General features: G+C 32.9%; 1 pseudogene; it reads left to right on the forward strand.

Moving 5' to 3' along the window:
* The first annotated feature begins 4,006 nt into the window (after positions 1-4,006).
* LOC144961117 (chloride intracellular channel Clic-like) lies at positions 4,007-11,091 on the forward strand (annotated as a pseudogene).
* The last annotated feature ends 1,582 nt before the right edge of the window (positions 11,092-12,673 follow it).

The following is a 12,673-nucleotide window of genomic DNA, read 5'->3' on the forward strand; positions in this document are numbered from 1 at the left end:
AAAAAAACTCTACTTTGTACCACTTAAAGCTGGACTCGAACCTGGGAATTACTGGTCGAAGTGTTTAGTGTCATACCAAAAGACTACAATGCTGCGTGTTGCACAATCGAAATTCCAAAAATCCCTCTTCAATATTACTAAATGTGTTGCCACAGAAAAAAGAAGCCCTCTCTTTTTTCTGTGGGTGTGGCTTACACCAGCGATAGTCTAATATACTGCCGACCTCTAAAAAAAAAAAAACGTTAAAAAAAATTTTGGTTAGAAATCTCGTCCTTCAAGTATCGATCGATTAAAAACAATTATCTGACCAACTTTTTTTGAAACGTTTTGGTTTTTTTGGGTTTTTTTTTTTTTTTCAGAAACACAGCAGTGTATACCCTATTATTATTGTTATTATTATTATTATTATTATTATTATTATTATTATTATTATTATTATTATTATTATTATTTATTATTATTATTTTATTATTATTTATTATTATTTATTTATTTCATCTACTACTACCTACTACTACTACTACTATACTACTACTACTACTTACTTACTACTACTAACATACTACTACTACTACTACTACTGCTAGCATCATCATCATCATGATCATCATCGTTGTAATAATAATAATAATAATAATAATAATAATAATTATTATTATAATTATTATTATTATCATTATTAATTATTATCATTATTTATGTTAGTAGTAGTAGTTGTAGTAGTAGTAGTAGTATAGTAGTAGTGTAGTATTTAGTAGTAGTAGTATTAGTAGTAGTAGTAGTAGTAGTATCATCATTATTATTACTATTAGAATCATTTTTAATTTATTGTTATTATCATCATAATCATCATCATCATCATCATTTCCATTGCCATCATCCATATGATTATTTTATTCTGTTTCAGCAGAAATCTTGCCTACAATTACAATGCTGCCGTTTTATTGAAGAAGACAGTATGTGCGATTTGGTTAAATTGCATATACCGTGTTTTTAAAACCGCGGCAGAATGAGTGTTCATATTTGCAGACATCTGGTTTATATTTGGTTAATTGCAAATACCGTAGTTAAAGATTTAAAAAAAACGGAACTTCATTGGTAGATATGGAAAAATAAATCTGGTGTGTAATGATATCAGGTTCAAATAAATATTACGAGGTGAGGTCAAACAATCGATTTACCGACCTGGCAAGCCTCTCCTGCAGACGAAAATGAAATAAAATTATAAAAGATTGTGTAAAACGGTGTATTCCATCCGAAATAGTTCAATCAAAATTGGTAGAAACCACGTATTGACATAGCCGCCTTTTTTCTGCAAGGGCGAGGGGGTGGGGGGGGGGGGGGGGGGGGGGAGGTGAACTGAGTCATGACAGTGCGACACATCTCAAATTGTGCTCTATGTTCTCTGAAAACGGTGTACCCGAGTTTCTAAAAGCAACCGAGAAATAACTGTACCCAACATCTCAAAACGTAGTATATCGGGATGAAACGGGACATAAAAAAATTTGATTGATAAGAAATATTTATATTAACTTTCATCTTTTTTTGCTCTGTAAGAAATTATAATCAATCTCCTTCATAACGAATAGAAATAGACTCCAAGTTACATATTTGTGGCTATTATTTCTTCATCTTTGCGTTCGCCCAGATTGTAAGTCTACTCTCCACCAGATGTGTGCTGCTGTCCTCGGAGATCCTCCAGGCTCCCGTGTAGCTTACTCCTCAGGCTGGTTGGGAAGTCGGTGGCCAGTATTTTCTCCTTAGGGCAAGAAGTGGGCTATTTCTGTAAGATATGCTCACCTGTCATACTTCCTATTCCACAGGGGCACTGACTTGTAGTTCTCACATTGAATCTGATATGGAGGTGGTGGTTAAATCTATTGTGACCAGTTCGAATCCTAAAGTTATAAACTATAACAGAAATGACCCACAAGAGCAGGTCATAATCTTAAGGCTATCATTTCAATTTCCAGTATCTAATTTACCCGACATATACCGTTTTGAGACGAAGGATTACAAATATCTTACCAATTGTAATTGTTTAAAGAAACTCACGTCAAAAAACACCCAAAATGATCTTCTTTTTCATTTTGGTGAGAACTTTGTTTTATTTAAATTCGATTAATCAAGATGACCCCAAACGTTTTAAAAAAATCTTACACCTGAGACTTCGAAGCGGCCCCTAATTTAGAATTTTGACAAGCTGATATATCCTAATGTAAACCAATATACTTCTCCCCCCCCCCCCCCCCCCCTCAAATGCACACAACATTCACCCCTCCCCAAAACAAAACATACACACACACACACACACACACACAATAGACCACACACACACACACACACACAGAGAGAGAGAGAGAGAGAGAGAGAGAGCGAGAGAGAGAGAGAGAGAGAGAGAGAGAGAGAGAGAGAGAGAGAGAGAGAGAGAGAGAGAGAGAGAGAGAGATTCACATTTGATAGTGATTTGTGCATTCTCTTTTGCCACTTTAAAGATTCCCTGGTCAAAACGCCATTGCATTGTCGAATATTGGTGAGTTTTTTCTATTTCGTATTTTTGGACAATTAAAGTTAAATTTTGTGCTAAATTATTTCTTTTGATTGGAAGAGGAGATTTTTGTTTATATTTGATTTTTGTTTTGTTTTTTTTTCTACAAATGGGGGGAGGGATTAAACAATACAAGAACAAATATTACAAAAAAACAAACAAACAAACAACGGCGGCGACGCACAACCAAGCACACATCGAGAAGGAGGGGGGGGGGGGGGGGCATTAAACAACAACAACAACAAAAGAACAAACGACCAAAAAACAAAACAAACCCAAACAACCCCCCTCCCCAAACCGAAAAACAACAAACAAATAAGAAAATAGAACAAGCTACCAAAAAAAAAAAAAAACAAAAACAAACAAACAAACAAAAAACAAAACAAGAACAAAAATTAAACACAAAAATAAACAAACAAAAGAAGAAAAAAAACTAAAACAAAAAAACAAAACAAAAACAAAACAAGACAAAACCAAACAAATTTTTTTAAAAACCCAATCCGCCCCGCCCCTATTCGATAAGAACGAACCCCCCCCCCCCCCCCCCCCCAATAAACAAACAAAAGAAGAAGAAAAACTAAAAGAAAAAACAAACAAAAAAAAACAAACAAAACAATACAAAAACAAACAAATAAAAAAAAAAAACCCAATCCGCCCCGCCCCCAATAAACAAACAAAAGAAGAAAAAAAATTTAAAAAAAACAAAAAAAAAAAAAAAAAACAAAAAACAAAACAAAAACAAAACAAAACAAATTTTAGAAAACAAACCAATCCGCCCCGCCCATTCCATAAGAACGACCCCCCCCCCCCCGCCCCCCTCCCCCCAAATAAAACAAACAAAACTAAAAAAAAAAAAAACAGTCCGTCCCGCCCCTAACGATAAGAATGAACCCCTCCCACCCCCTCCCCCCCCCCCCCCCCCCACCCCCCCCCCCCCCCCCCCCGTACAAGTAAAGATTTTACGGTGTATGGAGTAAGAAAGGGGTGGGGGGGGGGGGGTGTAAGGCGTCATCATCATCATCATCATCATCATCATCATCATCATCATCGTCATCATCATCATAAATAATAAATAATAATAATAATAATAATAATAATAATAATAATAATAATAATAAAATAATAATAATAATAATAATAATAATAATAATAATAATAATAATAACAACAACAATAACAACAATAATAATAATAATAATAATAATAATAATAATAATAATAATAATAATAATAATAATAATAATAATAATAATAATAATAATAATAATAATAATAATAATAATAATAATATAATAATAATAATAATAATAATAATAATAATAATAATATAATAATAATAATAACAACAACAACAATAATAATAATAATAATAACTTTCCGTTCCGAAAGTACATGTATATGGTATCACTTTTCTGCGACTCTGCTTCGCTCCCCTTGCATCACTTGCGCATGCGCTTTGATGAACAATAAAGTGAAGTGATTTTTAGGGCGAGCCCATCGGACAGACTAAGAAGCCGCACAGGTTATCTTTCATTGAAAGTTTTCCAAAATGGCAGAAGACGATCTCTCCATGAAAAAGTTTGATCTTTATATTAAGGTTTGTTTAATGATTATTTCCTTAATTAATGATTAAATGATGTTTTGTCTAGTACAAGATGGTTAGTCATCGCGAAGTTCAAGGCAACCCAGGCTTCCTTCTTTGGTCACAGTCACAGTGGTGATCACATTAGTTCGCCTTTTTTTCCCCCTCCTTCTTTTCTCTCTGGGTTCTCTCAATCATGCAATAAGATTGGCGCCCCTAAGTGAGAAATTAAAAAAAAAAAATTTATCTTTTAATTTATTAAATGTTCACACTCTAACCCAGTTTGACTTATTAAAAGAAGTTTTGCACTGACTTTGACTTTCTTCTACAATTACAAATTGTACTCCCGACCCGAGGCACGAATAAACGCCCCTGTGTGGTGAGAGTGGATGGGTGGGTGGGGTCCCTTTGCCTAACCCCTGTATTTTCTTCAACTTTTTAAAAACGAAATTAGACAGATTTATATCCAAATTCAGTATTCCCAGTATTCAACTTAAGTCAAGGGAAGAACCTCCACATACAGGCGCGACACGGGGCAGAACCGTGACTGTGACATCAACAAATTCAGTAATTCAAATGTCATTGTCATGTCACAGAATCATAGATAGTCATAGTAGGGAGTTTAATAGAAATTCTAAATGTACCTCACACACTTGAAACCAATGTCATATGAAAGAGCTGGCAACACAGATTACAAAACAGTTTGAATTTTGTTTGTATCTTGATTAGAAATGTAGTTACTGCAGTTCAAAGTCTGAAATTTCAGACCGATTTTTACCCCAAAATTACCATTGCAAAGTTGTGACCGAAATCGCGTGATGTTAATAAAAAATTGTTAAAACAGTCAATATGGAGTTTCTTATAATATATTGTATACCAAAATGTTCGTCTTATCGAGGACAGTGCATTTACATTAATAAAGAGGAAGATAAACATTTCAAATTAACACATTATTACATAATATGACGCAAATGTTACATAATCAAAAAACTCGGCTAGACGTAAGAAACAATTTGCTCTATCACTTTTGGATTTATCCCCAATATCTCATTGAAACAATTGCAAATAATTCCCCTCTTCTAATTAATACATAGAGGATAAAAAAGGGTTTGAGAGTATTTAAATGAAAAGATATAAACATGTTGTGTAATGTCATAATGAGTTTATTTTTACCTATGGCAATTTAATTGCATATAAATAAAATGGTAGATTGAAAAAGTTCAAATAAATTGAAACAGATTCCCTATTATACCTAATTAGAAGGAAAGTTCTGGCTTTTAATACTTTAAAAAATTCTGCTGAACCACTTTGGGTTTATTGCTATTACATCATTTGAACTGACAATTAATATAATTTTATCCCCCATCCCTCCCCCCTTCTCTCTCAATATATGGGGGTGTCAAAACTAATAGAACTTCTTACCATAATAATTATTAAGGCTAAGGCCTTTAGAATATGGATACAAATGATAAACATATCTAAACATATGGGAAAGAAACTTGATGACTTGATGGCAAAGTAAAATAAAATTAAATTTAAGCAATTGGTATTTTTAAAATATCGATATTATTAATATCGGATTTCACAAAGAGAAGAAATATACGAACTTTTAAAACAAAAACTATAAAAAGCCTATAAATAAAGTTGGAAAGTATGTATTCAAAATAAAAACATAGCAAATAATAGTACTGAAAATATTATGGACTAAATTTAACATAATACATAACTATGTTTAAAATATCGATATGAATATCGATATCGTCCGGCAGCCATGATGAGAAGATAATGTAAACAAGGCATTTCGGCGCAGAGTTAAAGGTGTCTGCGCATCGATATAGAGCCCTGAAATTTGGCATGAATAAAGTTTAGATGTTATTCTAAAAACAAGCGTTTAAATTTTAAAAACACAACGCGGTAAATAAAAAAATAAATGCATTTGAAAATTGCCAAATTTTAACTTCATATAACTTCTGGAATTATCAATGGATTTTTCCTTAATTGGCACCATTTAAAAGGAAATTGAAAGACGAAAATAATGATATCAAAATATCTGCGATATTCCTCTTTATAACGAGGTTATGCATCTTTAATTGAACCCCCCAAAACGCGAACGGCAATTTTCGGTCACAACTTTCCTATGGGCGAGTTGGGTCAAAATTTGACTGCCACTGCTGCTGCTCACTAAACTGCCTAGTCATAGGAGATATATTACATGGGCTGTCGTTATTCTCACTCGGACATGTCTGCCCATAAAGAAAACTGATTACTGGCAGACAGACACCTGTCTGGCAATAATAAAAAAACTTGGAACTTTTGATTATTGGGAAATTCCACGGGTAACGGACTGACAAATCAGACCAAAAATGCTTACATTTCGTGCTCTGAAATGCAACGTATTTATTGTATGGAGCTAATATTTTCCCATGGACATGTATCATGTCCGTCCTTATCATATATCAAAAGGATAAAGATGAATCTTTATCAATTATAATGTTGGTAACGGACTGACATCAGAAAATCCATCTTTTTTCAATTTTATATGTAGATGGATCAAACTTTCTGAAGTTACACCTTCCAGCAACAAATAAGTTCTTTTATAGTAACCACGAGATGTTGTTCTACAACCCACTAGCAATATTTAAAAGATTGTCCAAAATTTGAATCTGCAGTCTTTGAAAAAGTGTCGGTAACGGACTGACAAATGGATGGTAACGGACTGACACCTCTGAATTTTATTACTCAGAATAACGGTTACTACATAAAATCCAGAGCAAAGAACACATTATGTAATTATGAGCAACACTGAATACCCAGTGTGATTGATCAAACCAATACTCTTCCTTATATGGATGTCAAGCTACATTGGGCATGATGAGTAACTCGATGGGTGACATCTGATTACCTCAATCCCAACTTTGCTTTTGAAAAAATTAAATAATCAAATAATGATTCATGGAGTTGAAATCTATTCTGTCACAGTCAAACAGGAATTTTATTTCAACTATGAAATTAAATTATCAAAAATAAAAAAAAATGTAGATAAGAAAGGACTTTAAAACTGGGGAAGGTTTAACATTCTTTTGGTACTTATTTTTGAAGCTTAATTTTTATTCTGTATTTCATCTTGATTCCTCAAGCTAAGGAATTGTCAATAGGCCATGACCGTCACTGCAAACTGGTCGATAGTATTGGCAGTCAATCTCTTCCTCATCTGCACTTGACCAGAAAGCCAGTTATAAGATCTGAGAAAGATCTTCAAAAATTTCATTTGGACCATTTTATCCTTGATTGTTACAATTTTCCTATGCAGATTGTGGGATTTCTCTTAGAAGTACATTCTGAGGTTCTGGGGGAGCAAAATAATCTTAAGCCAATTTTGATTCCTGGATGTAATTCACTAACAATCGACACCTCTTTTTCAGGGTTTTTTACAGGAAACTTTTTTGAATTTTCGTCCTCTCTTTTTTCATCTCTCACAATTATGAAATCGTTTTCCCTTGGTGCTCGCCAAAAGTACTTCTTGTCCAAATAGAAATTTTCGATCAACTTATTTTATTTCATCTTGAAAGCCCATGATAAAAATATTTCAAAAACCTTTGGTTGATGTATTGGGTGCCCTTAGCAGTACAGGCATAGTTTAATTTTTTTTTTTAAATTTTTGGGAGGATTGTAGACACTCAAAGTTGAATTCAGTATTTTACTTTCCTGTGCTGAAATGTGAGGCAAATGTGGATTTAGGTGTGCTTGGTTTACTTTCTTTTGGAGTTGAAGATTGATCGGCTTTTCTCTTCTTTTTTTTTTCCATTTTGCTTGAAAAATCCTGTTATTTCTTTTAAGCGTCCTTTACAATCACTTTCAAGTTTTTCTTTGAGACTCCTGCTTTTGTTGCCTAACTTTTTCCTAAACAATGTAATGCCCATCAGTTTTCAGTCTTTCTTGATTATTTGAACCATGGATAGAGTAGGCATCTTGAACCTGTGAATAAAGAAATTGAGCGAAATTACATCATAAGCTATGAAAGTCAAATCGGAATAAAAAGCAAATCTTGTTTTCTTAGAAATAATATAGCAAAACTAAGAAAATAAAACTCATTTCTAACTTGTATCACATTACTTTGTAACAACTAAAATATTGACATTATACACAGCGAAACAGTTTGCTGACCACTACATTTAAAGCCTCAGTGACTCAAAAGTTTTCCACATTAATTTAAATTTTTGATTTCTTTTTTTTTTTCTCCCAGGGCTTCTTGCCCCTTTAACAGACGACTACTACTGGCTCCATTGTCATAAGGATATTATAGAACAATAAACAGTGTCTTTCCCTCAATTCAAACATAGCAAAAATCTTCAAGTGATCAAAAGATTCATAAGCTTTAAAAGATTCAACTTACCTATGCAAAATAGCAGGCTTGATGTTGAAGACCAGTGTTTGAAATTTTATGATCCAAATGTTTATAAAATGGTTGCCTGATCAGTTGAAACACATTGGAGTGGACATTACTCCTGAGACTTAAAAAACAACTTTTATATATTGTTTTTGAATTAAAATAGAATTAGTCAGTCTGTTACTGTCAGTCTGTTACCCTAAAAAATGTCAGTCCGTTACCCAACAAAAGTACCTTAAATGATAAATTTCTTGAAAAATTATCTTACAGTGCTAAAGCCATTCATGTAAGAACAGAGAATCTGAAATAGTGAGTCTGTACAACAATCACATCTTTCGTAGATGAAAAAATACTGATTTAATGGTAACAGACTGACATACAATTTCCCAAGGTCATTAAAACGACTGATGAGGACAACATTTCATTAAAATCGAAAATTTGAATGTTTATATAGGTTCCTGATACTTATATTTGTTTTAATATCAATAAACAACAGCAAAGGTGGCTATAATTTTGTAGAAGTTGCAAGATTTATAATATTGAGAAAATATTCTTTTCGTTCTTCAAATAGGGGATACCCTTACATAAAGCAATAATAAGCATCTTGTACCGCAAATATGCACGAAATATCCTTATATTCATAATCCTGAATGATTTTCCAACAAATTGGTACCAAATTTTAATATGTTCTTAAGAATTTGTAAAACACCCCTTCGGTTGACATTTTCGTGGAATTTCCCTATTGGCAATAACCAAAAGCCTGGTCTTTTCGTTATTGTCAGACACATTTATCAAGATGGCAGAAAGATTTTATGCAAAATGCCAAATTCTGAAAAAATTGCCAGCGGTTATTTGTTTCCAAAATCAGTTTTAATATCGAGTGATATTTAACACAAGATGAAACTAGTGCTCAAATGTCAAATCCAGCTTTAAAAAAAAAAAAAAAAAGTAAAAGCAAATGGATCAATGGAATGCAAGTTTTTGTCACTTTGAACTGAAAATGTCAAACTGGCAGATGACTTAACCATTCTGCCATGGCACCCACATGAATGTCGATTCATATTGTGTATCCTTCGATTGATTTATTGTTAGTTAATTTTATGTTTTTATTGATATTTTGTCTTTACTTATTTCTGTGTGCATTTCGAAACTTTCCATATTCTGTCTGGAATATAGATAAATGTTTAAAGGAGCAGAGTTTTTAAAAAGTGTCTGTTTTAAACGCTCATCGTTATTGGCAGACATAGACATATGATACATAAGTATTCAGTGGATTCAAACTTGAAATAAACGGGAGTCGTATATATATACTCACAATGTGCAATATTTTTGACAGTTAAGACAAGTAATTTTCCATTAGGAAGTATAAAATAACCATTAATATAGATTATATCCACAACAGATGCTTTGAAAGACTTATACCAATTAGTAAATGTTCCAAATTATATCTAAAAAATATAAGAAAGACAACTTTTAATTGTTAATTTCGCTCCTTTTGCGTGATACTGATAATATCTGGGATATCAAGCTACAGCAAAACTTTCAAAGATGGCTGCACAATGGTACCTTGATTGCAAATCTAAATCGATAGAATTATTGAAGTGGCCCTGAATGTGGAATTTCAGCCCAATACCAAAAATGGATATTTTCATGAAAAAATACACAAAATCATCATTAATAAATCTGACGCATTGGTCAGATAAGTAGTGCCATTATATATAGAACAGGAAAACCTCTTGTCTTATGTTGATATTGATACCAGGTCAAAATCAAAGTCTAGTTTAATAATAATAATAATATATACTTTTATATTCATCCAAAAAAATGGAATTCGTGTACAGATGTGGCATGCATGGTCATTTAATTTTTAAAAATGTACTTATCAAGCATATTGAAATCAACGTCACAAGCCTTGTTTAATATTTCCTTTCGATTTAGTACAATCATGTTTCGAGGTTTATAAAAAATGAATTCTTATTGTACTATGGAAAAAAATGATTCTCCTGAAAATAAATGAGAATCTTTCAAAATTGTGAGAAATCTTATTGGCACTCATGGAGAATCATAGAAATTCAAATTAAAGCCAGGGAAACTTTGCCAAATACTCAAGCTACCTAATTCATCTTTGTTTCCCAAAATACCAAGACCAGTTATACTCACTTAGATTTAGAAATAGCTTTTTTCTAAATTTTAATTAATTCTATTTTTAATAATTTATTTTCAGGCTTCCGCAATTGACAAGGAGACTAAAGGGTCTTGTCCAATTTGCCAGCAATTTTCATGATTACTTGTTTGTTAGGGGAATCTCAGGATGACATTGATTTCAAAGTCTTCACAGTCCAGGCTGAATGTCCCCCAAAATACTTTGCAGATGGTTGGAGTAAAAAGTACCCAGTGGTCATGGTCAACTCGGGTAGGAATAAAAAGAGTGTTGATATCAGTGGCTTGATGTATGACACCTTCGAGGAGTTGGAGGAATTTTTCGATGGAATTATCAATGATGACAACAAGGTATTGAAAAGGAACAACACACCAAACCAGACGGCCATGAAAGTTGTACAGAATTTATATAAGGTAAGACATTTGTATAGACTCTGGGAAGTGAATTGATGATGTGGTTGAGCTTTTTTTAAAAAAAAATTTGTTTTAATTATCTGCGAGGCATCCAGTCTGGAAAATAAAGACTTGTTTTATAGGCTTACATGGCGTCCATTGTCAAAAAATGGAAACAGTTGAGATACATATGCCGCTCATGTGGTTTACTTTATACCTTTCCATTGCTTGTCATGTCAGGAGTGTTCCATGGTGCCTAATTACTAAAACTTTAAATTGTGTTACTATATTAGTATGCAGATTTGATTGTTTTTGTTTCTTTTTTTTTTCTACCTGGAAACTTTTTGTGTGGATCAGTAATTGAATGGCTGGCTGTTCGTGGCTGATGTAGTCAGCTGCATGTTGACAAAGTTCATTTGACAAAAAGATTGATCTTAATTTAAAGGTTTTGTTTCTGTTATCAATCAGTTTGGTTTATAGAGACCCTAAACTTGTCAAAAAGTCTCAGATGTAAGAAAAAATGTGTGTTTTGCCAATGTACTTACAGTTACAGGAGTAATGATAATAAGGAACAAGTCACCCCTCCCTGTTCTATGACATTGACGCTGAATGTTGCTCTACAAAAGTAATTGATAAAAATGAATTGAGCTGTTATATAACACATTATGTCCACTAAACATGCTCAAAGCACTTTACAAGGGGGCTCTATCCAGCAGACACACTTTAACATGTTGGTCAAGACATGATTAACATGATGCATGTTTTGCGATAAAATTTTTAAGAGATCAGTTTCCAGTGACTGTTTAACTCACGCAATTTTTTTTCTTTGGTTTGCTGATGTACAATTCTTGTAGAAATTTGCTTTCGCCTGCACTGTAAATGTGATCCTCTTCTTGCCTTTTTCCTAGAAGCAAAAGATTGCATCCATGACTCATACTTTGCGATGAAATATTTTCATATGAAAAATGAAATTTTTTATTTTGCTGCTATGTTTATACTGGTATACTTACTTACTTTTCTGAACCAGTGACCTGGTAGAGAAATCCATGTCATGACATAGTAAAGTTTTGTTGGGATATATTTTTATATATATATTATTTGGCATTAGATTGTATCTATATAAAACAGAATTTAGTTGTGTGCAAATGTCTGAATTATGTGGTGTCATTGTTTCAGTTGTAGGGTGTCTCGTGTAACAAAAGTCAAGCAATGTTGGCCATTCTTGTCATTAACAGGGTGACCACTTAGCACAAATTACCTCACTTGACTGGGAACTGGTGAAAGGCTGATATATGTATTGAAAGAGAGCGAGTACTGCAACAGGATATTTAAAATGTGAATTTAAGAAATAATTTTGGTTTCACATGTCTACCAGAGGGAGATGAACATTATGAATTGTAAAATTCATTGAGCATGACCAATCCCATGGAAATGCACTTCACAAATAGTCATATTTATAGGAATCCAAGACATATTGGCCTCAGAGAGATTGAAAAAAGAAGAAAAAATATTACATTACCTTCTTTCATGAAAGTAGATTGTTTTGACTATTGGTCCCCTATGTGTAAACTTTTAAAACACGGCATATGGTTGAGACCATATG

Source organism: Berghia stephanieae, unplaced genomic scaffold (genome assembly GCF_034508935.2).
Source record: "Berghia stephanieae isolate SIO BIC M18660-M18661 unplaced genomic scaffold, UCSD_Bste_1.3 scaffold1470, whole genome shotgun sequence".
NCBI lineage: Eukaryota > Metazoa > Mollusca > Gastropoda > Nudibranchia > Aeolidiidae > Berghia > Berghia stephanieae.